The 11,447-nt window shown below is 38.0% G+C and overlaps 1 protein-coding gene across 7 annotated transcripts in view; it reads right to left on the reverse strand.

The window, feature by feature from the left end:
• Positions 1–11,206, reverse strand: part of tab2 (TGF-beta activated kinase 1 (MAP3K7) binding protein 2) — a 97,300-nt gene extending 86,094 nt beyond the window's left edge. For 3 of the 7 annotated variants that reach the window (XM_057822319.1, XM_057822318.1, XM_057822313.1), the window contains exon 1: positions 10,778–11,205. The gene's annotated coding sequence lies outside the window, so the exon portion shown is untranslated. Of the gene's footprint in view, positions 1–10,768 lie in introns of all 7 variants that reach the window. The other 4 variants (XM_057822315.1, XM_057822316.1, XM_057822317.1 and 1 more) reach the window with 4 other exon arrangements.
• Positions 11,207–11,447: the final 241 nt, after the last annotated feature.

Raw genomic sequence — 11,447 nt, forward strand, 5'->3', positions numbered from 1 at the left:
CCTGCCTTCAAGCTGCTGCAGGGTCCTTCCTGGGTCCTACCATTAATCAGCGGCTCAGCAGAGGCCACAGATGCCCACATAGATACCTGATCAAAATTTTTTTATCCGTTTTTTTAATTGGCCAATTTTGGAAAAACGTCCATATATCGGCCGGTCAACCTCTAACCAAACTTATCTCAGTTATCAATATTAACGGTCATGCTAATATACTAAATACTACCCACTAAGCCTGAACGATATATCGTTTAAACATCGCCATCGCTATGTGCGCATGCGCGATAGTCCCATCGCAAGGACGTGCGATAGTTTGTTTTTTTTTCAATCCACAAACCTTTGATCTGCTTCATTCACTCGCACAGTCTCTCTTCACCCCCTTTCCCAGCTCTCAGTCTCTGCGGCACTTGCTTATTAAAGTTAACGATGGCTTTGATCTGGTCAAAGAAGCCGGGCAGCAATCTGTCAATCATCGTTTAACTTGTTAAACAGTTTCTGCAAAGAAGCGCGGGCTGGAATGAATGTGTGTGTGTGTCTGTTGGGGGAGAATGTGGAGACGTTCGAGACAAATAAAATGAACGCCAGAAGTGATTATGAGGAGTTTGTAATTTCTACATGTCACTCCAAAAGTCACAGCCATGTTAGGTAAAGAGAAGCATTTAATAAAGCCAAGCATTTTTCTACAACAGTACTTTATTCTTGTTTTAAAATGATTCAGTGGGACAGTTATGTTTAAAACTGATCATAATTATTACATTTGAAGTGCTTTGGAGGAAAAAAGTGAGAAAAAACATGTCTTATATGTATCTCTTCCCAGTGCTAGATCTGAATAAATACATTGACCACACACACACACACAAAAAATGGGGGGGGGGGGGGGGGGGGGGGGGGCGCTACTTCGCAGTTTTTCACTTAGCGCGGCGGGTTCTGGTCCCTATTAACCGCGAAAAACGATGGAATACTGTACACTGCGATCATGATGAGTCATCCAGTCTTTCCAAACAGCTATTCAAGTCATCTAGTAAAAATGTCTTTAATTTTTTTTTTTTTTTTTTAATATCGCAATATAATATCGCAATATATCGCAAACCCCCAAAAAATCGCAGCAATAGTTTTTTCCAATATCGTTCAGGCCTTACTACCCACCCATGTATTTTCTAGCCCACCTGTCCACTTAAGTTTTAGTTGTTTTGTGCTGGTTACCGGTTTTAACGTATACCGTGGTATGAAAATATCAGGGTTTCAAAACCACTAAAATTTTCCGTCATACTGTTCCTACGGTATTAGCTATTTTTTATGTCCCAAAGGTAGAAATCCCTCACTTGCAGCTCCAAGGCTTACCTCTCCCCCTCCGGTTGTTACTCAGTGAGTCAGAGAATCAGCTGTGCTACATGATGGCTGGAGGAGGTGAAACACCTGAACTAGGTGAAACACCTGAACTTTTCCCCCATCAAAGAAAACGAAGTCATTGGTATGGAAATACTTCGGCTACAGTAAAGTTACAGACGGCCGAGGCTGGGAAGACGGCCAACAGACAAGTAAAACATGTTTGCTGAAGGTGGCTGCCAGAGGAGGCAATACCTCCAATATGATTTTGCATTCAGATGACAATCTGTCGCTTTATACAAAATTAAAGGTTAGTAAACGCTGTTATAAACGTTTCGCACCAGCTAAAAGAGTTAACTCCAGTGTGTTTAGTTTGTCTAGCGGTGGTAAGACAAATATGGAAATTGGCCAATAATTCAATTATTTGGTTCTGATGATAATAATGTTGAGGTGTGGCTGAGGGTTTAGGCTCACCTGAAGGACTGCATTTATTTTAATTTTATTTAAAATATTTCATAATGCTTATGTTCCCATTTGCTAATACATTGTTTTGAAAAATAAAAATCCTGTTCAATGGGAAAAAAAGTTGTTTTTTTAACCCAGACATTTAAAATACCACGTTTTAGAGTGGTAATTGCAGTACAGTGATACCGTGAAACAGTAATGTTTTTGCTTGAGGTTATCATACTGTCAAAATCTCATACCAGCACATGCCTTGTTATGACATTAATTTCAGTTGACTGCTGCCTGAGATGGATGAAAATTATCTAGTTTCGCCGCTTTGATTTATTTCACTGAACCAATATTTATCCGAACACTGTGTTTAGATGAGTTCAGGCAAATACAAGGTATTCATGAAAATAGAACATGATGAACTTATACTTACACCAAAGTATTTAATAATAATAAAAAAAGCTTTATCCTAGTAGACCCGTATGATTACGGGCAAAATCATAATCTTCAATATTTTGTTATCTACAGGATTGTAATCACAATTATTAGTCAAGATTATTTACTGTGTATACGTAATACCGCAATATGATCATAACTAGGGCTGTCAAAATTATCGCGTTAACGGGCGGTAATTATTTTTTTAAATTAATCACGTTAAAATGTTTGATGCAATTAACGCACATGCCCCGCTCAAACAGACTAAAATGACAGTACAATGTCCGCTTGTTTTTTGGAGTTTGACGCCCTCTGCTAGCGCTTGGGTGAAACTGATTTTATGGGTTAGTACCATGAGTGAGCATGGTGTAATTATTGACATCAACAATGGCGAGCTACTAGTTTATTTTTTGATTGAAAATTTTACAAATTTTATTAAAACGAAAACATTAAGAGGGGTTTTAATATAAAATTTCTATAACTTGTACTAAGATTTATATTTTAAGAACTACAAGTCCTTCTATCCATTGATCGCTTTAAGAGAATGTTAATAATGTTAATGCCATCTTGTTGATTTATTGTTATAGTAAACAAATACAGTACTTATGTACCAAATGTTGAATGTATATATCCGTCTTGTGTCTCATCTTTCAATTCCAACAATAATTTACAGAAAAATATGGCATATTTTATAGATGGTTTAAATTAAGATTAATCACAATTAATTTTTAAGCTGTAATTAACTCGAATAAAAATTTTAATCGTTTGACAGCCCTAATAATAACATGAAAATTTAATTTAATTTTAATCATCAAGCGTAGTGAAGTAGTGTTTTACTTTCTTCTATTATACAATGAAACTCTTGCCCCATTTTTAAGAGTTTTATAGAGAACAATAATAACAAACTGCTATTTGATCTGATCGACCTTGATCTTTTGATGTTCCATCTGGAGATGGCAAAGACGAAAACTTGTCAAAGGTATTCGATTCCAAAAATGCTTTTGCTGTTGCATCTGTCAAAAAAAAAAAAAAAAAAAAAGACTTGACTGTGCAACTGGGTTTTCATATATCAAAGCGGTCCATATGCAAGGAGAGTTACAGCTGTCATTTTTTGAGGTGGATGGGATCAAGTCAAGTTCAGACACATAGTTAGTTATGTTACCCAGTATGCCAGTATGTAACGTGCCAGGAGCACTCAATTTTGGTTGCAAGGGCCATTAACCTGCTTGAAGCTCTAGCTTTATAAGTTATGATTGATTGTGTATGTAAATATAATACCAGTGTCAATCAATTGCTCTTGACGAAGATGCGTGTTTCAACAAAGTCATTTTAACTGGAAATGTACAAATTACTTCTTTGTGTCTTTATATTTTTTCCAGAATGGTGCATTATCATTTATTTTATTGATTTATATTTTTTAATTAAATATAACTATAAAAAAAAAAAACCAAAAGATGAGTCGTCATTATTTTCATACAGTCCTTGCATTAACATCAGAGCCACCAAAGAAAGTTATTCCAGGTATTCATTATGATTTCTATACTAACTTTATTTCAGTTTTTTTTTCTTTGTCCATCCATCCATTTTCAACACCGCTTATCCTTGTCAGGGTCGCGGGTTGCTGGAGCCTATCCCAGCTAACCAAGGGCGAATGGCGGACTAAACCGTATACTGTATTTTTGACCTTGTACTTTGGGTCTGTTGATTATTAGATATAGACCCTACCCACGTGACGTCACAACTCCACTCTCCTGAATGGTACCGCCCACTTGTCCGTCAAAACATAGTGTTAACCTGTTACGGCTACGTACATTTCTCCTATTTACGGCGTGTTTTTCTGCTCCTTAACATTAATAATCAAAATGGTGAAGGCGTGTGTGGCGGTTGGTTGCACTAACAGAGAAGATGGAAGGAGAGACTTGAAGTTTTACCGTATTCCGAGGGATCCAAAGAGGAGAGCGAAATGGACAGCTGCAATTCGACGTGAAAACTGGGCACCAAAAAATCACCACAGACTATGTAGTAGTCATTTTATATCCGGTAAGATGCATTTAAGATATACTTAGAGGGTTTTGGGCTGACAAATAACCACAATTAAGATCATTGCGAGGCTAATAGCCGACAACATACGACGTAGTACGACATAGTTTCAAATTCAAGATGTTTGTGACTTCCCTTTCTTCCACCATCGTTATTTTTTGAATAATATTTAGCTGGTACCAAGTGAAAGAAACTGGCCTTGTCTACAGGGCTGACAAATAACCACAATTCAGATCATTGCGAGGCTAATAGCCGACAACATACGACGTAGTACGACATAGTTTCAAATTCAAGATGTTTGTGACTTCCCTTTCTTCCACCATCGTTATTTTTTGAATAATATTTAGCTGGTACCAAGTGAAAGAAACTGGCCTCGTCTACGGGGCTGACAAATAACCACAATTAAGATCATTGCGAGGCTAATAGCCGACAACATACGACGTAGTACGACATAGTTTCAATTTCAAGATGTTTGTGACTTCCCTTTCTTCCACCATCGTTATTTTTTGAATAATATTTAGCTGGTACCAAGTGAAAGAAACTGGCCTCGTCTACGGGGCTGACAAATAACCACAATTAAGATCATTGCGAGGCTAATAGCCGACAACATACGACGTTGTACGACATAGTTTCAAATTCAAGATGTTTGTGACTTCCCTTTCTTCCACCATCGTTATTTTTTGAATAATATTTAGCTGGTACCAAGTGAAAGAAACTGGCCTCGTCTACGGGGCTGACAAATAACCACAATTAAGATCATTGCTAGGCTAATCGCCGACAACATACACGTATGTATGTAGTGAGAGTGCTATCGCTAAACCATATAAACATTAAAAGCCCTAACTCCATTGACAAACGACATGAAATACATTAGGCTTGACAGTGGATGTTAGCAATAACAAAAGATTTTGAATTGAAAATTTCGTAACTCACCTTTCCAAGCACAAGATAGATTCCTGCCGAATTTTCGTGGACGAGGACCTGTTTCACCCAACCAGCAACGAAGTATTTATAAGCCTCCAAGCTCTTAAAGTTTTTCAAACTTTCGTGAGAATAGGCTGATTTTGTGTGGACAAGATAATTGTACAGTTCAGGGTAGCTAGCAGATGTCAGGCAAATACGGCGGAGACAGCGGGTCGAAAAACATCGATTTAGGCATCAAATATGGATCTGGCTAATGGATAAACTGAAGCTTTTCCACATAACGCCTTTTATGCAACGCATCAAGTGAGTTTACGGCATCCGAAAGCACCGGGTCTTCCATGAAATGCATTATAAATTGCTCGATCAATTGAGACCATTGATAATACAGACACAAAATGACGGACAAGTGGGCGGAACCATACAGCGAGCACGTGATTTTGTGACGTCGGTGGGTAGGGTCTATAGGCACCGATACGGCTATTTTTGGAGTATCGGACAGTACCAGATTTGGTGACAAGATCGGATCCCATCCAGCAGTCAGGTATATTTTCAGTACCAATCGTGCTTTTCAGCTACTGAAAATCAAACCACTAGGCAAATATGTCCGCTGAGTGACACACTACTGTTCCTTAGAAACTAATGATTTAACAGAGCATCATGTAATATTCTTGAGGACGTACCAGCATATTTTGGTTTAATACAAAAAATATGATTTTTTTGCATTATTTTTACTGGTCTAAAAATATAGGTATCGGCATTTGATTGTTAACGGCAAAACATCTTTAACCCTATATTGCCAAATGTATCACATTTGAAACACCTAAAATGTCATGATTTTGAGACTAATTGAGAAGTTTGACATTTCTTTTTGAAAAAAAAAAATGATGGATGCAAGTCAACACATGCATCTGCAGGTTCCATGAAAAAAACAAACAGGATTCAGCAAGTGTTATAGATATCTGAGCGCTTATTACACATATTCATTTTGACTTTTTTTTTACAAATTTGAAAAAATGTTTCATTAGGACCTTATTTTTCAAATTTTGGGATTCTCTGTTGATTGCTTCATCTTGCTCGCATCAAAGGGTTAAAAAATTTAATCGGAAGTCAAAAAAATCAGCATTGGGACGTCCCTATGTAAAAATGATTAGTACGATTTAAAAAAAAAAAACAATGACTGGAAAATCTAGTTTTAAAAGCCGTTGGAAATTTATTTCATGTTATTAGAATGTATAGTGATCTTGTTAAACATTTCTATATGGTATATAGACTAAATTTTTAGAGTATTTTAGAAAAACGGCCAGAAATCAGACAAAAAAAGGCTCAGGACCTTAAGGGGTAATGATGTCACGAGAATGGGTGAGCTATTTGAGATACCCACATTTGATTGGCTAAAATAGTACCGGTCTTGATAATTGATTGTCTGTACCCAGGCCAGGTGGCCACTTCCTGGAAATGTAGCTTTTATTAAAAAATTTTGTACACATGAGAAAATTTTTATTCGTAAGAAAAAGGTGTACTTAGTCCTTTTAACATGAAGACACCCTGCTGACGTGTGTAATACCAGAATACAGATTGATTGTATATTGGATTTATTACAACAGCTGCTGCCGCTGTTGAAGTATGGATTAGCATAAATCTATTCATAATAGTAACAGCAACAAATGGTGTAAATTGAGATCGTTTGCCATTTTCTGCTGTGTAATGCTCATCTTAGTACAGATTGTTCTTGTTTTGGTAGCAAATATAAATATGGTGCTGTTGCTGTTAACAAAGACCAGAAGTTAACTAACTTAAGCTCATGAATCAGCTAAACTTAACTGTCATAATAGTAACGTCCTCGTAATTAGGGGTGGGAACCTCTGGGTACCTTACGATGCAATGCGATTTGCGATACAGGGCTCACAATAACGATTTCATGATGTGCCGATGCAACAGTTATCGATACACGGATCAGGAAATCATTCTACGATACCCTACAAAACAACTAAAACAGAAAAACAAACTTGTTTTAAAGACTTTTAAAGCAACACTAGGAAACTTTTCAGTTTTGGTCGATTTAAGAGACGCAGATGGACAAAAGCAGTAGTGTTTTGCCTTAAAATAGACTGCGTTTCCCATGAGTACCAGTGCACAGTGTCATAAAATCCTGATCTCCCGGTCGCCTGCAGATGGATTAAACGACATATCTGTTACTAGTGACAGTGTGAAGGCTGAATAGTAATGGGGTAATCAATCCAATAATGGCTAAACAATAGCATATGATGATGGGGCAGTTTATATGGTGACGGTACGAGGATACTCGCCATTCAAATGACGTAGCAATTCTGTGTGGAAACGATGTAGAATTCATGCCAGGCCCTATGGGGCAGTGCAGAATTACAAGGCAACAGCTAATGATGCACTTCCTTGACACCAACAACCTCCTCAGCCCAGAAGACAACATACCCGCCCACTCCAAGCAATTTCATTTTTTATTTTTTTTTGCTTAAAATCGCACAAAAATGGAAACATTAAACATATTTAGATTGAAAATATTATAAAAACAGTAAATTAAAGCCGACGTTCTGCCATGTTTACCGTTTTTAATGTTTAGTAGCAGAGCTGCGCACGCCCAATGTGACGTGCGTGAGTGGTAACGTCATCGGCGTGAGAGCTTTCCGTTTATATGGTTGTGGAGCAAGCCCCGCAATCGAATCCTCCACTTCGGAGCCTGGAATCAAAGGTTTGCGTTGCAATGTTAACGATGAGAAACGTTTGATTTTGTACTGTAGTTCCCCACCGGCCATCTGATCCCGCCTCCCTTCCACCCAAACTCATCAGCGCAGAGTTCGGTTGGCGGTTCACACCAGCAAGTGAAAGCCGGGGCAATAGTTATTTTTGAGTAAGTAACGAATGGGTAAAAGGGGGAAGTGACATATGCCATAAAGCAGTCAGCACATTTGTAGTTTTTTTGTGTGACAGGGTTCCTGCCGCCCTCCTTAATTAGTGCCGGTGAAAGAGATACTGACTAGGGCTGAACGATATTGGAAAAAACAGACATTGCGATTTTTGGGGGATTTGCAATATATATATATATATATATTTATAGGGTATATAACCCTAACCCTAAACCTAACCCTAACCCTAAACCCTATATATACTGTATAGATACTGTGTAACTGTGTATATACTGTATATACAGTATATATCGCAAAATTATAACTAAAATAATTTTAACCGGACTTGAATAGCTCTGTTTGGGAAGACTTTGTTTAACTTTGTTTTTCTTCTCCATGGTCATACAGCCTCTCACGCGCTCTCCTGAAAAGCAGTGTGACCCAACTTTTTTTTTTTTTTTTTTGGGTCACCAGTGCAGCTGGCGTTTGGTACTTAAAATTAATGATAATTGACAGGTTAGTAGCGTTGATCTGGCCAGAGACACCTCGTTAGCGCTACGTTTAAAGGCACATATGTGTTAATCATCGTTAAACTTGGTACACAGTCTGAAGTGTGCTATGGCAACTCATTCATTGTGTAGGTGAGAGGCTGTTCTCGGCAGCTGGAGGGTCAAAGCAAAAAAAAAACTTTTTTTCAGCACTGGATAGGGACTCGGTATCGGCAAATTCTCAGTCAGGTGACTTGGACATCCCTAGTATTTATATAATACTGTTTAATCCAGGCTAAGGAGATTTATCTATGAATGATGAAGATTTGTGCATATAAAAGGGATCCCAAAAGCCATGTCTCTGCACAATTGCTGCTTTTGTGAAAAAAAAAAAAAGTTTACATTCAAAAAAAAAAAAAAAAAAATTAGCGCGCAATAGAAGTATTGCGCACATTGCGATGTTCAAACGATATATTGTGCAGGACCAATACGGACCCCTTAAAGCAATGGTTTTTAACCTTATTAAAGATACCGAACCCCACAAATTTCACATTTGGATTCACCGAACACTTCGGAATTAGATAATAAAGCATTTTTTTTTCAAATTCAAAACTGACATATCTTGCTAACAGGCTAATAATTTAAAAAGTTCCCATTCAAAATTCTTGTCATTTTGACAGCATGTTTTATAAACACGTCAAAATTTGGAGACTACGCTGCCCATTGGTCTGTTGTGTTCCCTCATACCAAGTGCGAGTCAATCTTCCACTGAGCAACCTGTTCCTCCTCCCAACAGGTCGAGGACTAGCAGTTAAAAAAATTGATTAAGACTAAATTAGAGCAAACCAGTTCAAAACCCAGTCTAAAAAGTCACTTTGCCTAGATTTAATCAGCATACGAAAATAGGGGTCTGAGTTTCTTTACCTACGCCGAACCACTTACTTACTTACTTACTTAACTTACTTAACCCCTGGGGTTCTAGTGAACCCAGGTTAAGAACCGCTGCCTTAAAGATATAAAAGAGGTGTCATTCAACTAGTTGTCAGTCAACATATCACAAATGCTATGAAAATATTTTATGAAGCTTAAAAAGCTACCTAGTGTTGCTTTAAAGACTTTTTAAGACCATAATGGAAAAAATTTAGGACTCATTTCACATTGATACCGGCAAAAAAACGTACTAAAGATTTGAAAGAAAAATGGAGGACCTGAATTACTTGGAAAGTATATGAATTTATTCCCAGCCCTAACACACTGTGATACAAATGAGCACAAAGTACTACTAGCACTACTAGTAGTTTCAGTAGTAGTATTAAAGTAAAAAAGTAATATCAATAGATTTTTAAGACCTTTCAAAATTGTATTTCAGACGTTTTATGAGATTTTAGGAAAATTTTAGACATTTTAAAGCCTTAAATTCAAATGATTGGATTTGAGACTTTTTAGTTACGACTTTTAAATACCCTGTGGATACCCTTTTTCTGAAGTGAGGGTGTATGCAAAATGAATGCATTGACAAAAATCGGACAAATCTGTCTCAAAGAAAAAAGCACCAATTTGTGTTTCCTCAGCAAGTGCAACAAGCGTGTAATTCAAACACAGCGTTTAAACCTGATTGCATTGTCTGTTGCACTGACGCAGTGGCGAGTGATTCACATGTGACAAACATAATACAGTAGTGGCCAAACAACAGGTGATACACCACTCAATACAGCCACGAGTGTAATAGAACCAGCGAATAAACCTAATGAATTACAATGGAGTAGTTTGATTTAAGGGCTTATTAAATAGCGGTTACAGAGCGCTGCAACGAATTAATTGTTTTAACCTTTCCATCCATTCGACTGAGCTCGATGGAAAAAGTAGTGCAACATCACCTCAGACAGTGTGGCGAGACGTAATTAAAGTTTGAATATTTGTAAAAGATGCAAGAAAGTCTGCACTGTGAAGTTAGCAACTCTGTCATGCCTCAGACTTAAAGCCACCTACAAAAAAAGTTACTTAGCTACCGCAGCTAGCCGACTGGTGAAAAGTTATACACAATATTTTCCACACATCCAAAAGTTTTGTCGCGGTTTTTTTTTTTTTTTTTTTCTTCATATAAGACAAAGTGAGTAGCGCTTCCCACTAAATAAGTGCTGAGAGTAAGTGTGAACTTCCTTCAAATTAATACCATTATTGCTGTTAATACTAAAGTGCTGTGGGCTATCAGGTAAAAAGTTGTAGTACCCGACTTACTTGGCTTCCTCTTCTCCGCTCGCTGCCGCTCCTTGGGCCGCCTTCGACACCCCCGAACGCCGCCGGACCTCCAGAGGGCCGCGAAGCTGCCACAGGAGAAGCCGAGAAAGGTCCAACTAGTATCAGGCAGACGAAAAGCTAAGTTTGCACCGAGGCCCCGGGCCTTAATGTGTCCTCGAAATAACGCCCAGGGGAGGGATAGCGAGCCTCGGGCCTCCGCTTTTAGACAGACTCGGGAATACCTTTTTGACAGCTCTTCTTTCTCAGCCCCCCCTCCCCTCGACAGCCCTTCACTTTTCTCTTTTTCCTCACTTCCAGTAGATACGAATCAAAATACTGTCACACAATATGGCGGCTGTATAAGCAAGGTACTATCGCGAGAGGGAGACTTGTTTTTTCTCCTCCACTTTCCAAAAGTTGTGCTCGTTGTGGGAGGAGACTTTGACTCTAGATTAACTAACTGTTCTGATGCTGAATAGGCAAATAAATCTCATCCATCCACGTTGACATACTTTTTGTATCAGTGTAATAAAGTTTTTTCGAACCAAAAAATGCTAGTTATAGATAGAAATTTGTGATTCACATTTGTATGTTTTTTTTTCATTGGAAAGACACTTATCTACTAGAAACTGCAATTTCTGGAGACATTACGATGGGGCTCTGATGTGGT

The sequence above is a fragment of the Corythoichthys intestinalis genome, chromosome 19 (genome assembly GCF_030265065.1).
Source record: "Corythoichthys intestinalis isolate RoL2023-P3 chromosome 19, ASM3026506v1, whole genome shotgun sequence".
NCBI lineage: Eukaryota > Metazoa > Chordata > Actinopteri > Syngnathiformes > Syngnathidae > Corythoichthys > Corythoichthys intestinalis.